Raw genomic sequence first — 10,008 nt, 5'->3', positions numbered from 1 at the left:
CAATCAAACTTTACTTTCAAATCTTCTGCCCTCGTACCATAGAAATCTCAATATTCCCAAACATTAATTTTCTGATTCTTCTGAAATCCCTTTATAAGAACTTCTGTTCTTTATCCCAAATTATCAAGCATATTCTTTTAACTTCCTATTTTCCCTTAATTTTCCAAAGAAATGGTGAAGACCTCAAAGTACGCTTCCCAAAAAGAAACTCTCTCTGCCTCGCGACCGGTCGAAGAGGAAAATGTTTCGTTTACTACTACTGAGGAAACGACACCGAAGCCCTCCTTGATCATCTCATGTGTCAGTACAGTCCCTGACTCTATCTAGGAGGATTAATAAAACTTGCCCATCGGGCTAGTAAGACCGCATTCTCGAGCATCGACGAGGATCAGGACCGAGGCTAGTTGGGTCGGTTCGTTCGAGTGAAGACCTCGGATTTAATCTCGGCCGAGGATATGCCATTTCCTGAGAAATGGAACACGAAACTTAAGTATCACCTTGCCTTTAAGATTTTGTTTATCACTTTTCCTTTTCCTCCTTTCTTATCAATGTTTTGTGGTGGTGCAGCAGTTGCTCGGATGCCAGATGCAGTTTCTTGACTCAAGGAGTGGGTCGAGGGCATCGTGTCACAGAATCCATCTTCCGAGCGCGCGTGGCGCGAACTTGTGAAGGGCCGGTGGGAGGCCCGTTCCCATAGTGAGGTTCCTCTCCCGAGTGGATAAAACCTAATTTTCCTGCTACCCTCATTCTTACTTATGTTTCCTTTGCAGCTCTTCCCAAATATGTTGTAATGAGGCCTCCATCCGGTGATGAAGACATTCTCCCAAAACCATCTGCTCCGAGGCAGGATAAAGAGAAGAAAAGAAAAGGGGCTCCGAGTTCTCAGAACTCGAAGAAGAAACGACCGGAAAGGAGGCTGGTGCATAAATCCAAGGAAAGTACCAGCGCTCGAGGGATCCCATCGAACTCACTCAATCAAATGAGGGACGAGTTCGAAGAAGAAGAAAAAGCTTTCGAGTTGATGACCCACGTGAGAAGCGGTACCGAACTGCCTCAAACCAAGGTGGCCGATGAAGAGGCAGTGGCCGAGGCCTCCGAACCAGGGAGGGACGAGGTCATTTTGCCCCGAGCTGGGGAGGTCGACAAAGAAACCATGGTCGGTACTCCTTGGGTAGAAGAAAATGTCCCGAAGGACGTACTTGGGGTAATAGATCTCTCAGGGTCGCCTTCATTCACTAACTCCATGATCAACGAGGCCCAAATGCTGAAAGGACGCCCAAATAAGGGGTCTCAAGGGGCGGCAGATTCTTTCAATAACTTCTTCGATGGCTTAGTTTTTATCGCCTCGGAATACGTCACCGGGTTGGATGACTTACAGGTACCAAATAAGATACTGTCTTCGAGAGCTAGCAAGATTAGTAGACCAGTTCCCAGCTCCGAGTGTATATCCCCAACGGAAATGGTCAATCATTATGTCTATCTCGGAGGATGCCCGGGTTCTTTCTGCCCCAGTGGGGGTTGCCAGCAATCTTCGGTGTCTGATGACCGAAGAGGATCAAGCTAAGATGGACGAGGTGAAGGCGCCCTGCCTATTCAAAGAAGCTCAAAAGGCATTAAATTGGGTAACTTCGAATGCCTCTTTATTATGTACTTAGATTAAGTTGCAAACAATCGTAACATTTCTCTTTATGTTTGCAGGCCTTGGTGCTTCATCATGAAACTTTTCTCTGATATCGGGAAGAGTTAAACCATCACGAGGCCGAGACTCGTTTGCTTACTGATAAGAGTGATGCTTATAAGCTTCTTAGAGAGAAACTCTAGGCTGATCTAGAAATGGCTCGGAAGGAGCATGCCGACCTTGTCGAGAAGGTAAGAAGAGTGTTTGAAGTTAGTGACGATGAGTCAGACACAGTGGCTAACGATCCAAACCCGCAGGTTCAAAAGAAACTTGACCAGATCGAGCAGCTCCAGGCGGAGGTGGATACGGTGAAGGCTGAGGCCGAAGAATGGAAGAGAAACAGGGACCGCCTAGCCTCGAAAAAGAAGACTGTCTAGGCACAATTGGATTCGACTGAGGTCTAGCTTTGATCTGCAAAGGAAAAGGCCTTGGTACAGGCCAAAAAGATCGAGGAGCTCCAAACTGAGCTGAGCTCGGCGGTCTCCGGTCAAGAAAGTTTGGCCAAGGAACTTGAGGCGGCCAAGTCGGAGGTTGTCGTTGTCAAGGTCAAGGACGATGAGAGGGTGGCCCAGCACAAGGTCAATTCCGAGGTTGCTCAGAACCAAGTGAGAAATATGGTGGAGCATAAGAAGTGGCAATCTCGAAGGGAGGCCATCGAGGGAGTTCATGCTCGGGGTTTTGACCTGTTGACTGAAATTGAGAATGCCAAGGTACTCGAACCGAAGGTCGGGAAGCTAGCTTATCTCGAGGAGGAAGATTCCGAGGAGTTTGAAGATTCAGGTGAGTCCGAAGGTGGCGGAGATCCCGAAGGAGATGATGCATCCCCCGGCGAAGACTAGGCCACTTAGGATCCTCTTAGATGTTGTTGTCTTATGCTTTTTGAAGCCGTTTGTATAAAATTTTGTATCGTGGCTATTTGGCCCCTATAAAAAGAATTTTGAATATGAATATATAAGGCTTTCTTTCCCTTTTACAGCTTTTGAATTTTTCCTTTTGCTTTATTATTTGTATTCACAAAGATCTAAATGCCTTAGCATGAAATAATTAGGTTATATTCGAAGGTTCAAACAAACCTTGCCTTTACATCATTCTGTTTTAAGGCATCCTGAGAGTTCGGTGTTACCGAATACTTTCTCCCAATGTAAGTAATTTAGATTATAGTTTTCCGAGGGTAACCTTTAGAACTGGTCATGAAATTTGTTTTTGAAGGCCTTGTTTTTATTACGGGTCTCGAACGTTTTTGAGCTGTTAATATGGCCATAGCCTTTTTAGTTCGGGTGTCGCCCAGTGGGCTTTCTTTTTCGAGTTATCTGGGCTTGCCTCAGATAATAGTCCCCGAGTGGGGGCGACTATGGCCTTTGAAATTCGGGGGTTGCCTTATAGGTCTTATACTCTCGAGGTCTGATAGCTTGGAACATCCAAGTTTATTTTCGAACGGCAGTCCCCGGGTGATTGTTCGAACTCGGGTTAAGGTGGCCCTTGGGCTCGAAACCTTTATGGGATCGGAAGTAGGGAATTCCTTAAGAAATGCAAAGAAAAAATTTTAAAGGACGAGATGTTTGCAAGGAAGAGACTTCTCTTTATTCTTGTGCATAATAGTAATACATGTATACATGCTTTGTGTCAGGGTTCAAGCAGTCTATGTGGTCATGGTTCATTTGATCATTTGGCCCTTACATTAAAGCATATTGATCAAGACCCTTCAATCCTGAAGTCTCTTTCCATGCTAAAGTCGATACCAGAGGGTAATGCTCCCGAGGTTGATCAAAGAGAGGCCTCAAATGTTGTTGTGATCATCATCACTGGTTCATTACCGGCCTTCGATTCTAAGTTAGCACGATTTAATTGTTGCCTCATTAAAAACCTTGCCGTAAAACCCATTTGGGACAAAATCGATTCAAGGAAACAAGAGTGCAACGCGTGCTTTCAGACCTAAAATTATGTATCGTCCCTTGTTGGCTACCTGCAAGCATTAGTTTAAAATGTAAATAAAAGAAAGAATGGGTTTGTACCTTAGCAGTACTATCGCTTCAAGTGAGTTATATTCCAGTTGTTCGGTAGTTGCTCGCCGCTCATTGTTCCGAGTTTGTAAGATCCTTTTTCGGTGATCTCGATAATTTGGTATAGTCCTTCCCAGTTCAGTCCCAATTTCCCTTTGTTCAGATTTCGGGTGCTCAGTGTGACCTTTCTTAGTACCAAGTCCTCGGTATTGAAGTGTCAAAGGTTGGATCTTCAATTGTAATACCTTTCGATCTACTATTTTTGGGCAGCCAATCAGACAAGGGCGTCTGTGCATCTTTCATATAATAGCTCCAGGCTCGTACTCATAGCCTCGTCATTTGATTCCTTTGTTGCATATCGAAATCTGATACTTGGTTCTCCAACCTCGACCAGCATCAAAGCTTCGGCGCCATAAACCAAAGAAAACAGGGTATCCCCGGTACTGGACTTTGAGGTCGTACGGTAGGCCCATAGGACTTCGGATAGTACTTCCTTCCATCTTCCTTTGGCATCGGTTAGCCTCTTTTTGAGGTTTTGGAGTATGGTTTTATTGATAGATTCAGCTTGTCTATTCCTACTAAGGTGATAAGATCTTTATACGATCCTTTTGATCTTGTGGTCTTCAAGGAATTTGGTTACTTTGCTTCCGATGAATTGTTTTCCGTTTCTCGGTCGGCATTCCAAATCGGCATATGATGTGGTCCTAAATGAAATCGATGACTTCCTTCTCCCTGACCTTCTCGTATGCCTGGGATTCTACCCATTTAAAAAAATAGTCAGTCATAAACAATATAAATTGAGCTTTACCGGGTGCCCATGGAAGGGGGCCAATGATGTCCATTCCCTACTTCATGAACAGCCATGGTGACAAAACCGAATGCAGCAGCTCCCCGGATTGATGAATCATCAGAACGTGTCTTTGGCATTCATCATATTTTCAAACGAACTCCTTTGCGTCTTTTTCCATGTTGATCCAGTAATAATCGGCTCTGACTATTTTTCGAACCAGCAATTCGGCGCCCGAATGATTTCCACAGGTACCTTCATGGATTTCTCTCAAAACGTAATCAGTATCCCCCGTCCCTAGACATATTGCAAGCGGGCCATCGAATGTTCTTATGAACAGGGTTCCGTCTTTGGACAGGCCAAATCAGGTTGCCTTTGTACGTAGGGCCCTCGATTCTTTTGGATCCGAGGGCAGTTTACCGGTCCTGAGATATTCCACGTACTTATTTCTCCAGTCCCAAGTTAGTCTCATTGAGTTGATCTCGGTGTGGTCTTCTTCCACCATTGATCTCATAAGTTATACGACTTATCCCGAGTTGAACTCGTCGTCTTCGACCGACGACCCCAAGTTAGCGAGAGCATCGACCTCGCTGTTTCGATCCCGAGGTATATGTTGCAAATTCCATTCTATGAACTGATGTAATGTCACATGTAACTTGTCCAAGTATCTTTGCATTCGTTATTCTCTGACCTCAAATGTTCCATTAACTTGGTTTACCACAAGGAGGGAGTCGCACTTGGCTTCGATCACATCTGTCCCCAAGCTTTTGGCTAGTTCAAGGCCTACAATTATGGCCTCATATTCGACCTCGTTGTTAGTCAATTTCATAGTCTTAATAGACTGTCTAATTATATTACGTGTTGGTGGCTTTAGTATGATGCCAAGTCTAGACCCTTTTGCGTTTGAGGCACCGTCTGTAAAGAGGGTCCAGGTTCCCGACGAAGTTTCTGAGTTAACCAATAACTCTCTTTCAACCTCGAGTATTAAGGTTGGCGTAAAGTCGGCCACAAAGTCTTCCAAAATTTGAGACTTAATGGCGGTCCGAGGTCGGTACTCAATATCGTACCCACTTATTTCTACGGCCTATTTGGCCAATCGGCACAAGAGTTTAGGCTAATGCATAACGTTCCTCAATGGGTAAGTAGTTGAAACATATGGGGTGACACTAGAAGTATGATTTTAGCTTCCTAGAGGCACTTAGCAAAGCGAGTGCCAGTTTTTCTAGGTGAGGGTACCTAGTTTCAGCCTCACCTAAGGTCCTACTAACATAGTAAATTGGAAATTATGTACCTTGCTCTTCCCGAACTAGGACTCCACTTACCGCCATCTCCGAGACCACCAAGTATAAGTATAGTTGTTCATTTGTCTTCGGCGTGTGAAGTAGCGGCGGGCTTGATAAGTACCTCTTGAGTTCCTTCATAGCTCGTTGGCATTTTTGGGGTCCACGAGAAGTTATTCTTCTTCTTCAACAGTGCGAATAATCGGTGGCTCTTGTCAGATGACCTCAAAATGAATCTCCCCAAGGTGTCTATGTGCCCGGTTAACCTTTCCAGGGCATTCACGTTGTCCACGACCGTGATATCTTCAATGGGTTTGATCTTATCGGGATTGATCTCGATTCCCCGATTGGATACCATGAATCCGAGGAACATACCCGACCCAACTCCAAAAGCACATTTTTTTTGATTCAGCTTCATATTGTATTGCTTCAGTATGCTGAAGGTTTCCTGCAAATGTTTTAAATGGTCATCTGCTCGTAGGGACTTAACTAACATATCGTCAATATAAACTTCCATTGATTTTCCTATTTGTTCCTCTAACATTTCGATTTACTAGGCGTTGATATGTGGCACCGGCATTTTTTAATCCAAACGACATCACATTATAACAGTATGTGCCGTATTTAGTGATGAAAGAAGTTTTTTTCTGATCACTCGGGTCCATCCGTATTTGGTTATACCCGGAATAGGCATCGAGAAAATTGAGTATCTCGTGTCCGGCTGTGGCATCGATCATACGGTCGATGTTGGGCAAAGGAAAGGAGTCTTTGGGACATGCCTTATTCAAATCTTTATAGTCTACACACATTCTTAGTTTATTCCTTTATTTAGGGACTACCACTACGTTTGCTAACCAATCCGGGTATTTAACCTCCTGAATAGACCCTATTTTAAGAAGTTTAGATACTTTGCCCTTGATGAAAGCATGCTTGATCTTGGACTGGGGTCTCCTCTTCTTTTTGACTGGGTAAAACTTCGGGTCCGGGCTTAGCTTGCGAGTGGTTATCTCCGACGGGATCCCTTTCATGTCAAGGTGGGACCAAGCGAAATAATCTTCAATAGTTATAAGAAATTGAATGAGTTTTCCCCTGAGCTCAGAGCTTAACCCCGTGCCCAGATATACCTTTCGATCGGGCAAGCGTTCTCGCAATATGACTTGTTCCAGGTCCTCGACCGACGATTTAGTGGCGTCGGAATCATCGGGGGCTATAAAAGATCTGGGAACCCCATAATCATCATCCTCGACTTCCTTTTGTTTGTCCGAATCTGTCGAGGATGGTATCGGTGATTACTCTTTGGACCCATTTTTGACCATCTGGTTCAGATCCTTCGATTTTGAGATTGTAGATGCCGGTATCACTTCCTCGACCGCGAATATTTCCTTTACATCCGGTTGTTCATCGTAGACTATTTTTACTCTGCGAGGTGTTAGGAATTTTAGTGCCTGATGCAGTGTCGAGGGCACCGCCCTCATGTTGTGGATCCATGGCCTCCCGAATAAAGAGTTATACTTCATTTCTCCTTCGATCACATAAAATTTAGTCTCCTGGATGGTCCCGGCGGTGTTTACTAGTAACGTTATTTCGCCCTTAGTGGTCTCACATGCCATGTTGAATCCATTTAGAACTCGAACTGCAGGCACGATTTGGTCTTGTAGACCGAGCTGCTCCACGACCCTTGATCGAATGATGTTGGCTGAGCTGCATGGATAAATTAACACACGTTTAACCCGAATTTTATTTACGAGTACATATATTACCAGTGCATCATTGTGGGGCTGCACGATCCCTTCCGTATCCTCGTCGTTGAAAGATAAAGTTCCTTCCGGTATGTAGTCTCGAGTTCATTTCTCCCTAATGATGGATACTTTGGTGCGTTTCAACGTCGGCTCCTGTGGGATATCAACCCTACCGATGATCATGTTAATGACGTGTTGTGGTTCTTCTTGTTTTGCCTGTTTGTTAGAATCCTTATTCCTAAAATGACTCTTGGCTCGGTCGCTCAAGAATTCTCGAAGGTGCCCATTGTTGAATAAATGGGCTATTTCGTCTCTCAGCTGTCGACAATCTTCCATTCTATGACCGTGAGTGTCATGATATTTTCACATCTGGTTAGGATCCCTTTGGGTTGGATTGGACTATATAGGTCGAGGCCATTTGGTATCTTTGATGCTCCCGATAGCTGATACAATGGCGGTGACATCGACATTAAAGTTGCATTCTGATAGCCTCGGTGCTTCTTTAGGCCCGACGGACCTGTCGAAGCCATTTTTGGTCATGAGTTCCCGATTTCCTTGACCTCGGTCATTTCTCCTTTAGTTTCTCATGGAGTTCTTCCCGGACCCGCTGCTTCTCCGATCTCTATTTTATGGCTGATACCGATCATTGTGTGGCCTTGGTTCACGATCGATGTCTCTCTTGACTCTGTCGAAGGTTTTGATGGGATAGATAGACACGAAGGGGCCCCGAGTTGATCATCTTCGACTCTGATTTTCGATTAATATCGGTTATGCACGTCGGCCCATGTAATGGCCGGGTATTCTATCTGGTTCTGCTTCAGCTGCTTTGAAGCCACCGAGCTTCAAATATTGAGTCCCCGAGTGAAAGATTGAACAACTCAATCAGCAGCGACAGGCGGCAGATCCATGCGTTCCATTTGAAACCGGGACACAAACTCTTTGAGCATCTTGTTATCCATCTATTTTACTTTGAAAAGGTTTGATTTCCTATTCTCGACCTTAATGGCACCAGTGTGTGCTTTTACGAAAGAGTCTGCAAGTATAGAAAATGAGTCAATAGAATTAGGAGGTAAGTTATGATACCATATGATAGCTCACTTTGACAGGGTCTCCCCAATTTGTTTCAACAGAACAGACTCGATCTCATCGTCCTCCAAGTCGTTACCTTTGGTAGCACATGTATAAGAGGTTACATGTTCATTTGGGTCGGTCGTTCTGTTATACTTAGGTATTTCGGGCATACGGAACTTCTTGGGGATCGGCTTCACCCGGTCAAATAGAAGAGGAGAACCCCGTCTAAGATCAAGTATGCTTTCATCAAGGACGAGGTATATAAACTTCTTAAAATAGGGTCTATTCGGGAGGTTAAATACCCAGATTGGTTAGCAAACGTAGTGGTAGTCCCTAAAAAGGGAATAAACTAAGAATGTGTGTAGACTACAAAAATTTGAATAAGGCATGTCCCAAAGACTCCTTTTCTTTGCCCAACATTGACCGTATGATCGATGCCACGGCCGTACACGAGATCCTCAGTTTTCTCGACACCTATTCCGGGTAAAACCAAATACGTATGGACCCGGGTGATCAGGAAAAAACTTCCTTCATCACTAAATACGGAACATACTGTTATAACGTGATGTCGTTTGGATTAAAAAATACCGGTGCCACATACCAACACATAGTAAATCGGATGTTCGAGGAACAAATAGGAAAATCAATGGAATTTTACATTGACTACATCTTAGATAAGTCCCAGCGAGTAGAGGACCATTTAAAAAATGTTCAGGAAACCTTCAGCATGCTGAAGCAATACAATATGAAGCTGAACCTGGAAAAATATATGTTTGGAGTTGGGTCGGGTAAGTTCCTCGGATTCATGATATCCAATCGGGGAATCGAGATCAATTCCGATAATATCAAAGCCATCAAAGATATCACGGTTGTGGACAACGTGAAGGTTGTGCAAAGGTTAACCGGATGCATAGCCGCCCTGGGGCGATTCATTTCGAGGTCATCCGACAAGAGCCACCGATTCTTCGCACTGTTGAAGAAGAAGAAGAACTTCTCATGGACCCCGGAATGCCAACGAGCTTTGGAGGAACTCAACAAGTACTTATCGAGCCCGCCTCTGCTTCACACACCGAAGACAGATGAACAACTGTAATTGTACTTGGTGGTCTCGGAGATGGCAGTAAGTGGAGTCCTAGTTCGGGAAAAGCAAGGTACGCAATTTCCAATTTACTATATTAGTAGTGTGAGGCCGAAACTAGGTACCCTCACCTAGAAAAACTGGCGCTCGCTTTGCTAAGCGCCTTTAGGAAGCTAAAATCATACTTCTAGTATCACCCCATATGTGTTGTAACTACTTACCCATTGAGGAACGTTATGCATAAGCCTGAACTCTCTGGCCGATTGGCCAAATGGGCCGTAAAAATAAGTGGGTACGATATTGAGTACCGACCTCGGACCGCCATTAAGTCTCAAATTTTGGCAGACTTTGTGGCCGACTTTACACCAGCCTTAA

The sequence above is a fragment of the Nicotiana tabacum genome, chromosome 17 (genome assembly GCF_000715075.1).
Source record: "Nicotiana tabacum cultivar K326 chromosome 17, ASM71507v2, whole genome shotgun sequence".
NCBI classification, from domain to species: domain Eukaryota; kingdom Viridiplantae; phylum Streptophyta; class Magnoliopsida; order Solanales; family Solanaceae; genus Nicotiana; species Nicotiana tabacum.
Note: the sequence above shows the minus strand (reverse complement) of the source record.